The sequence below is a fragment of the Vanacampus margaritifer genome, chromosome 1 (genome assembly GCF_051991255.1).
Source record: "Vanacampus margaritifer isolate UIUO_Vmar chromosome 1, RoL_Vmar_1.0, whole genome shotgun sequence".
Taxonomy (NCBI): domain Eukaryota; kingdom Metazoa; phylum Chordata; class Actinopteri; order Syngnathiformes; family Syngnathidae; genus Vanacampus; species Vanacampus margaritifer.
In genome coordinates this window covers 42,896,868-42,915,752 of record NC_135432.1, presented here as the reverse complement: position 1 = coordinate 42,915,752, position 18,885 = coordinate 42,896,868, and the positions used below count along the sequence as shown (strand labels likewise).

The 18,885-nt window shown below is 38.7% G+C and overlaps 1 long non-coding RNA gene across 1 annotated transcript; it reads right to left on the bottom strand.

Annotated features, from left to right (window-relative positions):
• Nucleotides 1–9,064: 9,064 nt before the first annotated feature.
• LOC144040966 (uncharacterized) lies at nt 9,065–12,335 on the bottom strand. Its single transcript, XR_013289935.1, has 2 exons — nt 11,714–12,335; nt 9,065–10,641 (listed from the first exon to the last, which is right to left on the bottom strand). It is a non-coding gene; the product is annotated as an uncharacterized LOC144040966 (long non-coding RNA).
• Between the last annotated feature and the right edge of the window lie 6,550 nt (nt 12,336–18,885).

The window sequence follows — 18,885 nt, the reverse complement described above, 5'->3', positions numbered from 1 at the left end:
AAACGGGTTGTCCCCACTGCCAGCCGATTTAAGCATTTTGAGTGATCTTTCAAGGTCCACAGAAAATGTTGTGTTTGGACTATGGAAACACACATACTACCAAATGAAAGATTGGACTCTCATCTTTCATTAGAAAAAAAAAGTTTGTTTCTAGCTTATTCCGTTCTTCAGTAATCAACAATAGAAAATGGTAACTTTCACCGAAATTCTCTGTTTTGAAACAAAAAGTGGAGAAAAACGGCTTTTTGTGAAACGATGTTATTTCATGCACTTCAGTGAATTGTACACTTCTTTTTGTCCATGAATGATGCCACAAACACCTAAATAGTGCTTTACTTCTATAAAACAGTACCACCAACAATGAAAAAGTCTTTTTTTATAACAAAAAAAACAGTTTATTTACATAGAAAACTAACAATTTGACAAACTATTTACAAAGGTGTACAACAGTGCATGTGTGATTATTTACAATTGTGTGGATGTTTGAACTACATAAATTTCACTTTTGTGTGGTAAACAGTGTAACACTCGCCTGCGTGCAAGGGGACACTGCAAGATTTGCACCACAGCTTTGTCTCACTGCGAATGCGCCTTCGCATGCAGACCCGACACCTTCTTGCTGGCTTTTTTTTCCGGGAAGTAGCAGGCATGTGTTCCAGCGTGTGTTTGGCCATGTTACCATCAAGTCGGCTTTCAGGATCAAAATACGGTGACCTGGTACTTTGTCTGGCTTCCTCATGCTCTTCCATCCCAACTTCCTCCTGGTCTTGTGGCAACAGCCACCCTCTCACCACCTGCTGGATGAACTCTAAAAAAGGTTGACTCGTCCCATTTTTTTTTTTGTACAATATGTAAGCATTGAACATGCATATTTGGAACAGATACGAAACAAACTTTTTGTGCCACTTCAATGTTTTCCGTGTGAATGGGTGGTACGAGATGTTTTGATCCATCTTGTCCACTCCATTCATCTTGGAATTGTAGTCCACAACACAAATTGGTTTTTCGAAAGGCACTTTTTTTTTTTGTGCCTTCCGCCACACCTCCACTGTCCGCATTTCATCTTTGTGAAACGTTGTCACCATCCTCAACAAACGTTTGTCCTGCCATGCCACAATTAAAACATTTGTGTTGTGCCTTACCAGTTTCCCCCCCACCCCAAGGCCAGTGTTGGTTAGGCACGTTATCTCACTGGGTTCACCCCTGTTCTTCCTCAGCGTTCCACAAACATTGGTGCGCGCTGCCAGGAGACGTTCACACAAAGCAATAGAGTTATAAAAATTGTCCATGAATAGTGTGTACCCATTTCCTGGCAGACGATCCAGTAAGTTGAACACTGTATCGGGGAGAGAACAACTAATGCCAACATAAGGTTGCATATTGAAACAATAGCCGGTTTGGGAGTCACACAAAATATATGATTTGATCCCATATTTGACCGGCTTTTGGGGGTTGTACACTTTGAACGAAAGACGTCCCTGGAAACTCATCATTCCCTCATCAATACAAATATTCTTGCCCGGTTGAAACAGTTCCTTGAACTTGTTTACAACGTGATTGAACACAGGACGAATTTTAAATAGTTTGTCGTCTGAACTGTGTGCCGTCTCGTTGTCGTTGAAGTGCAGGAAACTCCAGATGAGCTGGAAGCGGTTTCGAGGCATTGCGCGACTGAAGAATGGTGTCGTCTCTATTTCGTCCTGAGTCCAATACATTTCGATACTGGGCTTGTTTATATACCCAGTAAGGAATTGGAGTGCAAAAAATGTTTTGAGCTCAGACACAGACACTGGCTTCCAAGCACGACTCCTGCAGTGTGGCAGACTTTCAGCCCGTTTTTGCATTGACTGACGTGCAAATAAGTTTGTCTGATCAGCAATGTGCTGCAGAAGTTCGTCTGTGATGAAGAGCTGCAGGAAGTCAACTGGCCGGGTTGAATTCAGCTCTGCTGCGGCACCTCTTGGTCCTGGCTCCACAGTGAAGGGGAAGGAGTTTGGCTGCCAGCCTGCTTCATGCCAGCCAGATTTTTGGGGATCTGCAAATATACATTTCAATATCATATAATATTCATTTTAGATCAGTGTGATGCAATATATATATATATAAATATATATATTTACGTTTTTTCTTGGATCCACTGGTTGATGGACCTTTATTCTGCTCACTCCGAGGAGCGTCACTCTGAGCTGCAGCTGAAAGAAATATATACAATTACAATAATATCGAAAGAGCGTTTTCTTTTGTTGTTGCGGTGTATTGAAAACACTTTTTTTATACCTCTCTTTGTCGTCTTTGCAGTGGGACGTCGCTGTGAGCACGATCCACGATCTATGAATGCACATTCACGTTACACGAGGTGCTAGCAGCGTGCTAGAAAAGTATCTCATAGCAAGTTTGTGCTTACCTTCGACGTCTTCTGCGGATGAAATACTGTCCGAATCACTTTCTCCGTGGTCAGACTGTACCCACTCCTCCGAAGAATATCCATCGGACTCAGGATACTCTTCGTCGTCGTCCGATTGAACGTCCTCGTGCGGAGAAGTGCTCGGTCGTGCACCACGTTTTCCGGCGCTAGCACCGCTAGCCTCCGAGGCCTTAACACGCGGTCGAAGCTGCCGCCGCGTCAACGCTGCAACTTCGGCATCAACCTCATTGTCGCCATCATCATCACCTTCGTCGGATTGAACGTCCTCGCGTGCAGAAGTGCTCGGTCGTGCACGACGTTTTCCGGCGCTAGCACCGCTAGCCTCTGAGGCCTGAGGACGTGAACGAAGCTGCCGCCGCGTCAACGCTGCAGCTTCGGCGTCAACCTCCTTATCACCATCATCATCGCGGTCATCATAATGGTGCACTTTAGCACTGGTTGATGCGTCTCCTTTTCCAAAAAATCGATCAAGCGTGGTCTGCTTCTTACCGTCGGTCGCCATTTTTCGTCTCTTCTCAACTCTCGCCTACTCCTCGACGCTCTAGCCCCGCCTGGCCTTTTATACTACTGACGCCCCACCCGATCTTGTCAAAAGAGAGTCATCGCTGCCCTCTAAGGGCCAAAAATAGTCCTTAGGCACAACAGACAGACTTGAAACTTTGACCAGACATGCGGGAGGGTTTCCTCTACCCGTTTCAAAAAAAAAAAAAAAAATCATTGGATGACGTCTTTTGACGTCATTGGCAGTGAAGCGTAGGTTTTTACTTGACGTCTTTAAACGTCAGTGGCAGTGAAAGAGTTAAGGTGAAAATGTCAAAATCTTAAAATTGAGAATAAGCACAATGAAATTAATGCTGAAATTATCTTCAGGATGCTAGAATACACTAAATACAGCAAAAATTTTGAGTCTACAACGTTTAGTTTAGGTGTGAGAGCCAAAATGAACTTTTTATTGCTTTAAATGCGTTTTCAGCCCCTGATTGTACACGTTAGGTGAAAAGGTCAAAATCTTCAAAAATGAGCATAAGCACAATGAAATTAATGCTGGAATCATCTTCAGGATGCTAGAATACACTAAATACAGCAACAATTTTGAGTCTACAACGTTTAGTTTAGGTGTGAGAGCCAAAATGAACTTTTTATTGCTTTAAATGCGTTTTGAGCACCTGATTGTACACTTAAGGTGAAAATGTCAAAATCTTAAAATTAAGCATGAGCACAATGAAATTAATGCTGGAATCATCTTCAGGATGCTATAATACACTAAATACAGCAAACATTTTGAGTCTACAACGTTTAGTTTAGGTGTGAGAGCCAAAATGAACTTTTTATTGCTTTAAATGCGTTTTCAGCCCCTGATTGTACATGTTAGGTGAAAAGGTCAAAATCTTCAAAAATGAGCATAAGCACAGTGTAAATAATGCTGGAATCATCTTCAGGATGCTAGAATACACTAAATACAGTAAAAATTTTGACTCTACAACGTTTAGTTTAGGTATGAGAGCCAAAAGGAACTTTTTATTGCTTTAAATGCGTTTTCAGCCCCTGATTGTACACTTAAGGTGAAAATGTCAAAATCTTAAAATTGAGCATGAGCACAATGAAATTAATGCTGGAATCATCTTCAGAATGCTATAATACACTAAATACAGCAAACATTTTGAGTCTACAACGTTTAGTTTAGGTGTGAGAGCCAAAATGAACTTTTTATTGCTTTAAATGCGTTTTCAGCCCCTGATTGTACATGTTAGGTATAAAGGTCAAAATCTTAAAATTGAGCATGAGCACAATGAAATTAATGCTGGAATCATCTTCAGGATGCTAGAATACACTAAATACAGTAAAATTTTTGACTCTACAACGTTTAGTTTAGGTATGAGAGCCAAAAAGAACTTTTTATTGCTTTAAATGCGTTTTCACCCCCTGATTGTACACTTAAGGTGAAAATGTCAAAATCTTAAAATTGAGCATGAGCACAATGAAATTAATGATGGAATCATCTTCGGGATGCTATAATACACTAAATACAGCAACAAGTTTGAGTCTACAACGTTTAGTTTAGGTGTGAGAGCCAAAATGAACTTTTTATTGCTTTAAATGCGTTTTGAGCACCTGATTGTACACTTAAGGTGAAAATGTCAAAATCTTAAAATTAAGCATGAGCACAATGAAATTAATGCTGGAATCATCTTCAGGATGCTATAATACACTAAATACAGCAAACATTTTGAGTCTACAACGTTTAGTTTAGGTGTGAGAGCCAAAATGAACTTTTTATTGCTTTAAATGCGTTTTCAGCCCCTGATTGTACACTTAAGGTGAAAATGTCAAAATCTTAAAAATGAGCATGAGCACAATGAAATTAATGCTGGAATCATCTTCAGGATGCTAGAATACACTAAATACAGCAACATTTTTGAGTCTACAACGTTTAGTTTAGGTGTGAGAGCCAAAATGAACTTTTTATTGCTTTAAACGCGTTTTCAGCCCCTGATTGTACACTTAAGGTGAAAATGTCAAAATCTTCAAAATGAGCATAAGCACAATGAAATTAATGCTGGAATCATCTTCAGGATGTTAGAATACACTAAATACAGCAAAAATTTTGAGTCTACAACGTTTAGTTTAGGTGTGAGAGCCAAAATGAACTTTTTATTGCTTGAAATGCGTTTTCAGCCTGATTGTGCACTTTAGGTGAAAATGTCAAAATCTTAAAAATGAGCATGAGCACAATGAAATTAATGCTGGAATCATCTTAAGGATGCTATAATACACTAAATACAGCAAACATTTTGAGTCTACAACGTTTAGTTTAGGTGTGAGAGCCAAAATGAACTTTTTATTGCTTTAAATGCGTTTTCAGCCCCTGATTGTGCACTTTAGGTGAAAATGTCAAAATCTTAAAAATGAGCATGAGCACAATGAAATTAATGCTGGAAACATCTTCAGGATGCTAGAATACACTAAATACAGCAACATTTTTGAGTCTACAACGTTTAGTTTAGGTGTGAGAGCCGAAATGAACTTTTTATTGCTTTAAATGCGTTTTCAGCCCCTGATTGTACACGTTAGGTGAAAAGGTCAAAATCTTCAAAAATGAGCATAAGCACAATGAAATTAATGTTGGAATCATCTTCAGGATGCTAGAATACACTAAATACAGCAACAATTTTGAGTCTACAACGTTTAGTTTAGGTGTGAGAGCCAAAATGAACTTTTTATTGCTTTAAATGCGTTTTGAGCACCTGATTGTACACTTAAGGTGAAAATGTCAAAATCTTAAAATTGAGCATGAGCACAATGAAATTAATGCTGGAATCATCTTCAGGATGCTATAATACACTAAATACAGCAATTATTTTGAGTCTACAACGTTTAGTTTAGGCGTGAGAGCCAAAATGAACTTTTTATTGATTTAAATGCGTTTTCAGCCCCTGATTGTACACTTAAGGTGAAAATGTCAAAATCTTAAAATTGAGAATAGGCACAATGAAATTAATGCTGAAATTATCTTCAGGATGCTAGAATACACTAAATACAGCAAAAATTTTGAGTCTACAACGTTTAGTTTAGGTGTGAGAGCCAAACTGATCTTTTTATTGCTTTAAATGTGTTTTCAGCCTGATTGTGCACTTTAGGTGAAAATGTCAAAATCTTAAAAATGAGCATGAGCACAATGAAAATAATGCTGGAATCATCTTCAGGATGCTAGAATACACTAAATACAGCAACATTTTTGAGTCTACAACGTTTAGTTTAGGTGTGAGAGCCAAAATTAACTTTTTATTGCTTTAAATGCGTTTTCAGCCTGATTGTGCACTTTAGGTGAAAATGTCAAAATCTTAAAAATGAGCATGAGCACAATGAAATTAATGCTGGAATCATCTTCAGGATGCTAGAATACACTAAATACAGTAAAAATTTTGAGTCTACAACGTTTAGTTTAGGTGTGAGAGCCAAAATGAACTTTTTATTGCTTTAAATGCGTTTTCAGCCCCTGATTGTACACTTAAGGTGAAAATGTCAAAATCTTCAATATGAGCATAAGCACAATGAATTTAATGCTGGAATCATCTTCAGGATGCTAGAATACACTAAATACAGCAAAAATTTTGAGTCTACAACGTTTAGTTTAGGTGTGAGAGCCAAAATGAACTTTTTATTGCTTTAAATGCGTTTTCAGCCCCTGATTGTACACGTTAGGTGAAAAGGTCAAAATCTTCAAAAATGAGCATAAGCACAATGAAATTAATGTTGGAATCATCTTCAGGATGCTAGAATACACTAAATACAGCAACAATTTTGAGTCTACAACGTTTAGTTTAGGCGTGAGAGCCGAAATTAACTTTTTATTGATTTAAATGCGTTTTCAGCCCCTGATTGTACACTTAAGGTGAAAATGTCAAAATCTTCAAAATGAGCATAAGCACAATGAAATTAATGCTGGAATCATCTTCAGGATGCTAGAATACACTAAATACAGCAAAAATTTTGAGTCTACAACGTTTAGTTTAGGTGTGAGAGACAAAATGAACTTTTTATTGCTTGAAATGCGTTTTCAGCCTGATTGTGCACTTTAGGTGAAAATGTCAAAATCTTAAAAATGAGCATGAGCACAATGAAATTAATGCTGGAATCATCTTCAGGATGCTATAATACACTAAATACAGCAAACATTTTGAGTCTACAACGTTTAGTTTAGGTGTGAGAGCCAAAATTAACTTTTTATTGCTTTAAATGCGTTTTGAGCACCTGATTGTACACTTAAGGTGAAAATGTCAAAATCTTAAAATTAAGCATGAGCACAATGAAATTAATGCTGGAATCATCTTCAGGATGCTATAATACACTAAATACAGCAAACATTTTGAGTCTACAACGTTTAGTTTAGGTGTGAGAGCCAAAATGAACTTTTTATTGCTTTAAATGCGTTTTCAGCCCCTGATTGTACACTTAAGGTGAAAATGTCAAAATCTTAAAATTGAGCATGAGCACAATGAAATTAATGCTGGAATCATCTTCGGGATGCTATAATACACTAAATACAGCAAACATTTTGAGTCTACAACGTTTAGTTTAGGTGTGAGAGCCAAAATGAACTTTTTAATGCTTTAAATGCGTTTTCAGCCTGATTGTGCACTTTAGGTGAAAATGTCAAAATCTTAAAAATGAGCATGAGCACAATGAAATTAATGCTGGAATCATCTTCAGGATGCTAGAATACACTAAATACAGCAACATTTTTGAGTCTACAACGTTTAGTTTAGGTGTGAGAGCCAAAATGAACTTTTTATTGCTTTAAACGCGTTTTCAGCCCCTGATTGTACACTTAAGGTGAAAATGTCAAAATCTTCAAAAGGAGCATAAGCACAATGAAATTAATGCTGGAATCATCTTCAGGATGTTAGAATACACTAAATACAGCAAAAATTTTGAGTCTACAACGTTTAGTTTAGGTGTGAGAGCCAAAATGAACTTTTTATTGCTTGAAATGCGTTTTCAGCCTGATTGTGCACTTTAGGTGAAAATGTCAAAATCTTAAAAATGAGCATGAGCACAATGAAATTAATGCTGGAATCATCTTAAGGATGCTATAATACACTAAATACAGCAAACATTTTGAGTCTACAACGTTTAGTTTAGGTGTGAGAGCCAAAATGAACTTTTTATTGCTTTAAATGCGTTTTCAGCCCCTGATTGTGCACTTTAGGTGAAAATGTCAAAATCTTAAAAATGAGCATGAGCACAATGAAATTAATGCTGGAAACATCTTCAGGATGCTAGAATACACTAAATACAGCAACATTTTTGAGTCTACAACGTTTAGTTTAGGTGTGAGAGCCAAAATGAACTTTTTATTGCTTTAAATGCGTTTTCAGCCCCTGATTGTACACGTTAGGTGAAAAGGTCAAAATCTTCAAAAATGAGCATAAGCACAATGAAATTAATGTTGGAATCATCTTCAGGATGCTAGAATACACTAAATACAGCAACAATTTTGAGTCTACAACGTTTAGTTTAGGTGTGAGAGCCAAAATGAACTTTTTATTGCTTTAAATGCGTTTTGAGCACCTGATTGTACACTTAAGGTGAAAATGTCAAAATCTTAAAATTGAGCATGAGCACAATGAAATTAATGCTGGAATCATCTTCAGGATGCTATAATACACTAAATACAGCAATTATTTTGAGTCTACAACGTTTAGTTTAGGCGTGAGAGCCAAAATGAACTTTTTATTGATTTAAATGCGTTTTCAGCCCCTGATTGTACACTTAAGGTGAAAATGTCAAAATCTTAAAATTGAGAATAGGCACAATGAAATTAATGCTGAAATTATCTTCAGGATGCTAGAATACACTAAATACAGCAAAAATTTTGAGTCTACAACGTTTAGTTTAGGTGTGAGAGCCAAACTGATCTTTTTATTGCTTTAAATGTGTTTTCAGCCTGATTGTGCACTTAAGGTGAAAATGTCAAAATCTTAAAAATGAGCATGAGCACAATGAAAATAATGCTGGAATCATCTTCAGGATGCTAGAATACACTAAATACAGCAACATTTTTGAGTCTACAACGTTTAGTTTAGGTGTGTGTCAGGTTCAGATGTAGACATTTATCAAATAAAGAGAGAAGAAGCATCTGGTTCCAAATTTATTGCTCATGAGGAAGAGAAAACTGCAGCCTTAGTTTGATCGGTACAGAGTCTCTCTTGGTTCATCATTCAAATAGTCCCCTGATATACCAATCGGGGCATCTGATTACATGACAGAAAGAGAAAAACAACTCCTATCTCACTTCACACTCTCTAATGCGGCATGCAAGTCCAGGGGCCCTGGCGTTGACGTGCGTCTCGTCTTCTTATCAGTTGTCCTCACTCGGCAGCTGAGTCGTCCACTTGCAACTTCACCAAATACAATAACACTCCTTTGCAATACATAGCAATCATAAACAGAAATTACTACACTATTACGTTGACTTGTGTTTCCCAAGAGGCAATTTACTTCAACACGGCAAATGTATAATAATCCTCCAAAATAATTCCTACATTTCCCTCCTGTTTATTCTACATTTGCCTCCAAAAATTTTGTCATCAAAAGAACTTTGATTTAAAGGTTTTATTTAGTTGAATCATTTACTGGATGACAAACTTAAACATTCCATCATGTCCCCTTTCTATGTTTTAAGTTTTAAGGTGTGTAAAATAGGACGGCAGGAGAAATTATCTCATCATTGGTTTGGTCATTAGTGTCCCCTCCATCACCACAATTTGCAGAAATAAGCAAAGGGTACATCTCTTGTAATTTAGAATTTGTGGGAGCGACGACGGTTGAGACAAGTCGGACGAGTAATGCGCGAATGCAGGGAATACAACAACATCCACACAGCACAAGAATTGAGGTGAACAGAGTCATAGAAATCATGACAGAAAATACCAAACTTTTATATTTTCCAAACGTTTTTTCCCACCACTCGTCCCATGCTGAGGTGGACACACCTGAGTGTTCTTTCATCTTTCGATTCAGGGTGCGCAGGCCTTCAATGGCTCTCGTGAGGGACCCATCCGGAGATGTGTTGTTTGGTATAAATGTACAACACTGGTCCCCAAACATAGCGCAAACGCCACCTCTCTCTGCCAGTAGCATGTCGACCGCAATGCGGTTCTGGAACGCCATGAGTGATGTTGCAGCCAATTGTTCTCTGACAGCTATAAATCTTTCTTCAGTATAATTCCCCAATTCTTGTACATTGTAATGGATGTAGTCGATTCGGTCTACATTTTTATTGGGTGTGACCCATATGAAAATCCTCTATTCTTGTTTATCAGTGCGTGATTTGGTGAATGAATAGCCTTCACGGTCACAAAGACCACACAACATAGTACCGCAAATCTTATCCACGCAATAGCCATGTCGACCGAGAACCCCTAATTAGGTTAGGCGTCTTGGAAAACTTCACTGACCGCAGGTATTTTCAGATTCTATATATCTGCTCCCACCTTTGAATCAGACTTTCGCTCACCCTCCCTGTTGGGTTTGTCGGTTGAGATGACCTTTTTACAATGCGTAAGATGTATCCAAGTGCTCCTTGCTTCAATCCCTATGGCCGTCGGCGTGGTCAGCAGCACTTGATGAGGGCCTTCCCACTTTGGAGAATTCCAGTGCTTCTTTTTGAGGCTTCGGATCAGTACCCAGTCCCCTGGAGCTACTAGTTCTTCCTGTTGGAGAGAAGCACAATCGCCTTCTGGTAATTTCAATTCATCTCTTTTCTCTAATGTTTTTCGCATGTAATCGGCCAAACTGGCTTCGTTGCCACTGTTAATGATAATAAATAATAATGATAATAAAAAAATTGAGAATAAATTAAAGCCATATGTCGTATACATTCTGTGTATCCGTCCTACCATTCCCCCTGTTGACACATGGGTCACACCATGTGTCAATATAGCGGCCCACTTATAAAGATTTTTATTTAATAAAACAAAAACAAAAAACTTGCAAGTTAAATATTTTTTGTGTATTAAGCTGGCCAGCAAATTCATATTTCGTTATCCACAAATTTAAATGTTTTGTTTTAGAAGGACATTGGTTTTCTACAAACTTGCAGTCCTTACATGTTAACTGTTGTTTCGGGTCTTTCTTGTTGGCTTTTTTGCTATTTGTTTTCTCCATGTTGGAGTCAGCGATTCTCTTAAGGAGATTAAACTGACTTTAAATCCCCGAACAAACAATAATGAGGTAGCGAACCTCCACTCACACCAAGGTAGCGAACCTCCACTCACTCCCTCTCTACGGAGTGTAAACGCGCGTAGGACACCGTCGCCCTCTTTTATAGACTCTCTCTGTCTCTCTTTTATAGACTCTCTGTCTCTTTACGCAACATTGACTAGTATTCTTACGGTTTTGATTCACCACACTTTTATAGACTCCCTCTGTCTATTTCTCAGTCCCCTCTTCCCAGTTTCATAGACTCCCTCTGTCTATTTTTCAGTCCCCTCTTCCCAGTTTCATAGACTCCCTCTGTCTATTTTTCAGTCCCCTCTTCCCAGTTTCCCCTCTTTCTTTTCCTCAGTTTTATAGACTCACTCTGTCTACTTCCCTGTTTTATAGACTCTCTCGCTGTCTTTTCTGTTTTATAGACTCACTCTGTCTTTTTTAGTTTTAAGTACGTACAGGACACCGTTGCCCTCTTCTCCACGGAGTTTAAACGCGCGTAGGACACCGTCGCCCTTAACCTTAAACGGACACTTATTTACCAAAAATCCGCCAATGAAAATATAAGTGTCCTACCAGTGTTGCCTTCTCTCTTCCTGGCTTGCTTCAACCTTTAGTCCCCAGAAACAGGGCCGAGGTCCAGTCCCCTAAAATGGGACAGCTGCCGTGGCCACGGTCTTTCTTGGTCGTCGGCTCTGCCTCTGGGCACCTCCGGTATGTTGCAATCCGGCTCGAAGGACCAATTTAAATGTCAGGTTCAGATGTAGACATTTATCAAATAAAGAGAGAAGAAGCATCTGGTTCCAAATTTATTGCTCATGAGGAAGAGAAAACTGCAGCCTTAGTTTGATCGGTACAGAGTCTCTCTTGGTTCATCATTCAAATAGTCCCCTGATATACCAATCGGGGCATCTGATTACATGACAGAAAGAGAAAAACAACTCCTATCTCACTTCACACTCTCTAATGCGGCATGCAAGTCCAGGGGCCCTGGCGTTGACGTGCGTCTCGTCTTCTTATCAGTTGTCCTCACTCGGCAGCTGAGTCGTCCACTTGCAACTTCACCAAATACAATAACACTCCTTTGCAATACATAGCAATCATAAACAGAAATTACTACACTATTACGTTGACTTGTGTTTCCCAAGAGGCAATTTACTTCAACACGGCAAATGTATAATAATCCTCCAAAATAATTCCTACAGTGTGAGAGCCAAAATTAACTTTTTATTGCTTTAAATGCGTTTTCAGCCTGATTGTGCACTTTAGGTGAAAATGTCAAAATCTTAAAAATGAGCATGAGCACAATGAAATTAATGCTGGAATCATCTTCAGGATGCTAGAATACACTAAATACAGTAAAAATTTTGAGTCTACAACGTTTAGTTTAGGTGTGAGAGCCAAAATGAACTTTTTATTGCTTTAAATGCGTTTTCAGCCCCTGATTGTACACTTAAGGTGAAAATGTCAAAATCTTCAATATGAGCATAAGCACAATGAATTTAATGCTGGAATCATCTTCAGGATGCTAGAATACACTAAATACAGCAAAAATTTTGAGTCTACAACGTTTAGTTTAGGTGTGAGAGCCAAAATGAACTTTTTATTGCTTTAAATGCGTTTTCAGCCCCTGATTGTACACGTTAGGTGAAAAGGTCAAAATCTTCAAAAATGAGCATAAGCACAATGAAATTAATGTTGGAATCATCTTCAGGATGCTAGAATACACTAAATACAGCAACAATTTTGAGTCTACAACGTTTAGTTTAGGCGTGAGAGCCAAAATGAACTTTTTATTGATTTAAATGCGTTTTCAGCCCCTGATTGTACACTTAAGGTGAAAATGTCAAAATCTTAAAATTGAGAATAGGCACAATGAAATTAATGCTGAAATTATCTTCAGGATGCTAGAATACACTAAATACAGCAAAAAATTTGAGTCTACAACGTTTAGTTTAGGTGTGAGAGCCAAACTGATCTTTTTATTGCTTTAAATGTGTTTTCAGCCTGATTGTGCACTTAAGGTGAAAATGTCAAAATCTTAAAAATGAGCATGAGCACAATGAAATTAATGCTGGAATCATCTTCAGGATGCTAGAATACACTAAATACAGCAACATTTTTGAGTCTACAACGTTTAGTTTAGGTGTGAGAGCCAAAATTAACTTTTTATTGCTTTAAATGCGTTTTCAGCCTGATTGTGCACTTTAGGTGAAAATGTCAAAATCTTAAAAATGAGCATGAGCACAATGAAATTAATGCTGGAATCATCTTCAGGATGCTAGAATACACTAAATACAGTAAAAATTTTGAGTCTACAACGTTTAGTTTAGGTGTGAGAGCCAAAATGAACTTTTTATTGCTTTAAATGCGTTTTCAGCCCCTGATTGTACACTTAAGGTGAAAATGTCAAAATCTTCAATATGAGCATAAGCACAATGAATTTAATGCTGGAATCATCTTCAGGATGCTAGAATACACTAAATACAGCAAAAATTTTGAGTCTACAACGTTTAGTTTAGGCGTGAGAGCCAAAATGAACTTTTTATTGATTTAAATGCGTTTTCAGCCCCTGATTGTACACTTAAGGTGAAAATGTCAAAATCTTAAAATTGAGAATAGGCACAATGAAATTAATGCTGAAATTATCTTCAGGATGCTAGAATACACTAAATACAGCAAAAAATTTGAGTCTACAACGTTTAGTTTAGGTGTGAGAGCCAAACTGATCTTTTTATTGCTTTAAATGCGTTTTCAGCCTGATTGTGCACTTTAGGTGAAAATGTCAAAATCTTAAAAATGAGCATGAGCACAATGAAATTAATGCTGGAATCATCTTCAGGATGCTAGAATACACTTAATACAGTAAAAATTTTGAGTCTACAACGTTTAGTTTAGGTGTGAGAGCCAAAATGAACTTTTTATTGCTTTAAATGCGTTTTCAGCCCCTGATTGTACACTTAAGGTGAAAATGTCAAAATCTTCAATATGAGCATAAGCACAATGAATTTAATGCTGGAATCATCTTCAGGATGCTAGAATACACTAAATACAGCAAAAATTTTGAGTCTACAACGTTTAGTTTAGGTGTGAGAGCCAAAATGAACTTTTTATTGCTTTAAATGCGTTTTCAGCCCCTGATTGTAGACGTTAGGTGAAAAGGTCAAAATCTTCAAAAATGAGCATAAGCACAATGAAATTAATGTTGGAATCATCTTCAGGATGCTAGAATACACTAAATACAGCAACAATTTTGAGTCTACAACGTTTAGTTTAGGCGTGAGAGCCGAAATGAACTTTTTATTGATTTAAATGCGTTTTCAGCCCCTGATTGTACACTTAAGGTGAAAATGTCAAAATCTTCAAAATGAGCATAAGCACAATGAAATTAATGCTGGAATCATCTTCAGGATGCTAGAATACACAAAATACAGCAAAAATTTTGAGTCTACAACGTTTAGTTTAGGTGTGAGAGACAAAATGAACTTTTTATTGCTTGAAATGCGTTTTCAGCCTGATTGTGCACTTTAGGTGAAAATGTCAAAATCTTAAAAATGAGCATGAGCACAATGAAATTAATGCTGGAATCATCTTCAGGATGCTATAATACACTAAATACAGCAAACATTTTGAGTCTACAACGTTTAGTTTAGGTGTGAGAGCCAAAATTAACTTTTTATTGCTTTAAATGCGTTTTCAGCCCCTGATTGTACACTTAACTCTTTCACTGCCAGACGTTTTCCGAAACGGGTTGTCCCCACTGCCAGCCGATTTAAGCATTTTGAGTGATCTTTCAAGGTCCACAGAAAATGTTGTGTTTGGACTATGGAAACACACATACTACCAAATGAAAGATTGGACTCTCATCTTTCATCAGAAAAAAAAAGTTTGTTTCTAGCTTATTCCGTTCTTCAGTAATCAACAATAGAAAATGGTAACTTTCACCGAAATTCTCTGTTTTGAAACAAAAAGTGGAGAAAAACGGCTTTTTGTGAAACGATGTTATTTCATGCACTTCAGTGAATTGTACACTTCTTTTTGTCCATGAATGATGCCACAAACACCTAAATAGTGCTTTACTTCTATAAAACAGTACCACCAACAATGAAAAAGTCTTTTTTTATAACAAAAAAAACAGTTTATTTACATAGAAAACTAACAATTTGACAAACTATTTACAAAGGTGTACAACAGTGCATGTGTGATTATTTACAATTGTGTGGATGTTTGAACTACATAAATTTCACTTTTGTGTGGTAAACAGTGTAACACTCGCCTGCGTGCAAGGGGACACTGCAAGATTTGCACCACAGCTTTGTCTCACTGCGAATGCCCCTTCGCATGCAGACCCGACACCTTCTTGCTGGCTTTTTTTTCCGGGAAGTAGCAGGCATGTGTTCCAGCGTGTGTTTGGCCATGTTACCATCAAGTCGGCTTTCAGGATCAAAATACGGTGACCTGGTACTTTGTCTGGCTTCCTCATGCTCTTCCATCCCAACTTCCTCCTGGTCTTGTGGCAACAGCCACCCTCTCACCACCTGCTGGATGAACTCTAAAAAAGGTTGACTCGTCCCATTTTTTTTTTTGTACAATATGTAAGCATTGAACATGCATATTTGGAACAGATACGAAACAAACTTTTTGTGCCACTTCAATGTTTTCCGTGTGAATGGGTGGTACGAGATGTTTTGATCCATCTTGTCCACTCCATTCATCTTGGAATTGTAGTCCACAACACAAATTGGTTTTTCGAAAGGCACTTTTTTTTTTTGTGCCTTCCGCCACACCTCCACTGTCCGCATTTCATCTTTGTGAAACGTTGTCACCATCCTCAACAAACGTTTGTCCTGCCATGCCACAATTAAAACATTTGTGTTGTGCCTTACCAGTTTCCCCCCCACCCCAAGGCCAGTGTTGGTTAGGCACGTTATCTCACTGGGTTCACCCCTGTTCTTCCTCAGCGTTCCACAAACATTGGTGCGCGCTGCCAGGAGACGTTCACACAAAGCAATAGAGTTATAAAAATTGTCCATGAATAGTGTGTACCCATTTCCTGGCAGACGATCCAGTAAGTTGAACACTGTATCGGGGAGAGAACAACTAATGCCAACATAAGGTTGCATATTGAAACAATAGCCGGTTTGGGAGTCACACAAAATATATGATTTGATCCCATATTTGACCGGCTTTTGGGGGTTGTACACTTTGAACGAAAGACGTCCCTGGAAACTCATCATTCCCTCATCAATACAAATATTCTTGCCCGGTTGAAACAGTTCCTTGAACTTGTTTACAACGTGATTGAACACAGGACGAATTTTAAATAGTTTGTCGTCTGAACTGTGTGCCGTCTCGTTGTCGTTGAAGTGCAGGAAACTCCAGATGAGCTGGAAGCGGTTTCGAGGCATTGCGCGACTGAAGAATGGTGTCGTCTCTATTTCGTCCTGAGTCCAATACATTTCGATACTGGGCTTGTTTATATACCCAGTAAGGAATTGGAGTGCAAAAAATGTTTTGAGCTCAGACACAGACACTGGCTTCCAAGCACGACTCCTGCAGTGTGGCAGACTTTCAGCCCGTTTTTGCATTGACTGACGTGCAAATAAGTTTGTCTGATCAGCAATGTGCTGCAGAAGTTCGTCTGTGATGAAGAGCTGCAGGAAGTCAACTGGCCGGGTTGAATTCAGCTCTGCTGCGGCACCTCTTGGTCCTGGCTCCACAGTGAAGGGGAAGGAGTTTGGCTGCCAGCCTGCTTCATGCCAGCCAGATTTTTGGGGATCTGCAAATATACATTTCAATATCATATAATATTCATTTTAGATCAGTGTGATGCAATATATATATATATAAATATATATATTTACGTTTTTTCTTGGATCCACTGGTTGATGGACCTTTATTCTGCTCACTCCGAGGAGCGTCACTCTGAGCTGCAGCTGAAAGAAATATATACAATTACAATAATATCGAAAGAGCGTTTTCTTTTGTTGTTGCGGTGTATTGAAAACACTTTTTTTATACCTCTCTTTGTCGTCTTTGCAGTGGGACGTCGCTGTGAGCACGATCCACGATCTATGAATGCACATTCACGTTACACGAGGTGCTAGCAGCGTGCTAGAAAAGTATCTCATAGCAAGTTTGTGCTTACCTTCGACGTCTTCTGCGGATGAAATACTGTCCGAATCACTTTCTCCGTGGTCAGACTGTACCCACTCCTCCGAAGAATATCCATCGGACTCAGGATACTCTTCGTCGTCGTCCGATTGAACGTCCTCGTGCGGAGAAGTGCTCGGTCGTGCACCACGTTTTCCGGCGCTAGCACCGCTAGCCTCCGAGGCCTTAACACGCGGTCGAAGCTGCCGCCGCGTCAACGCTGCAACTTCGGCATCAACCTCATTGTCGCCATCATCATCACCTTCGTCGGATTGAACGTCCTCGCGTGCAGAAGTGCTCGGTCGTGCACGACGTTTTCCGGCGCTAGCACCGCTAGCCTCTGAGGCCTGAGGACGTGAACGAAGCTGCCGCCGCGTCAACGCTGCAGCTTCGGCGTCAACCTCCTTATCACCATCATCATCGCGGTCATCATAATGGTGCACTTTAGCACTGGTTGATGCGTCTCCTTTTCCAAAAAATCGATCAAGCGTGGTCTGCTTCTTACCGTCGGTCGCCATTTTTCGTCTCTTCTCAACTCTCGCCTACTCCTCGACGCTCTAGCCCCGCCTGGCCTTTTATACTACTGACGCCCCACCCGATCTTGTCAAAAGAGAGTCATCGCTGCCCTCTAGGGGCCAAAAATAGTCCTTAGGCACAACAGACAGACTTGAAACTTTGACCAGACATGCGGGAGGGTTTCCTCTACCCGTTTCAAAAAAAAAAAAAAAAATCATTGGATGACGTCTTTTGACGTCATTGGCAGTGAAGCGTAGGTTTTTACTTGACGTCTTTAAACGTCAGTGGCAGTGAAAGAGTTAAGGTGAAAATGTCAAAATCTTAAAATTGAGAATAAGCACAATGAAATTAATGCTGAAATTATCTTCAGGATGCTAGAATACACTAAATACAGCAAAAATTTTGAGTCTACAACGTTTAGTTTAGGTGTGAGAGCCAAAATGAACTTTTTATTGCTTTAAATGCGTTTTCAGCCCCTGATTGTACACGTTAGGTGAAAAGGTCAAAATCTTCAAAAATGAGCATAAGCACAATGAAATTAATGCTGGAATCATCTTCAGGATGCTAGAATACACTAAATACAGCAACAATTTTGAGTCTACAACGTTTAGTTTAGGTGTGAGAGCCAAAATGAACTTTTTATTGCTTTAAATGCGTTTTGAGCACCTGATTGTACACTTAAGGTGAAAATGTCAAAATCTTAAAATTAAGCATGAGCACAATGAAATTAATGCTGGAATCATCTTCAGGATGCTATAATACACTAAATACAGCAAACATTTTGAGTCTACAACGTTTAGTTTAGGTGTGAGAGCCAAAATGAACTTTTTATTGCTTTAAATGCGTTTTCAGCCCCTGATTGTACATGTTAGGTGAAAAGGTCAAAATCTTCAAAAATGAGCATAAGCACAGTGTAAATAATGCTGGAATCATCTTCAGGATGCTAGAATACACTAAATACAGTAAAAATTTTGACTCTACAACGTTTAGTTTAGGTATGAGAGCCAAAAGGAACTTTTTATTGCTTTAAATGCGTTTTCAGCCCCTGATTGTACACTTAAGGTGAAAATGTCAAAATC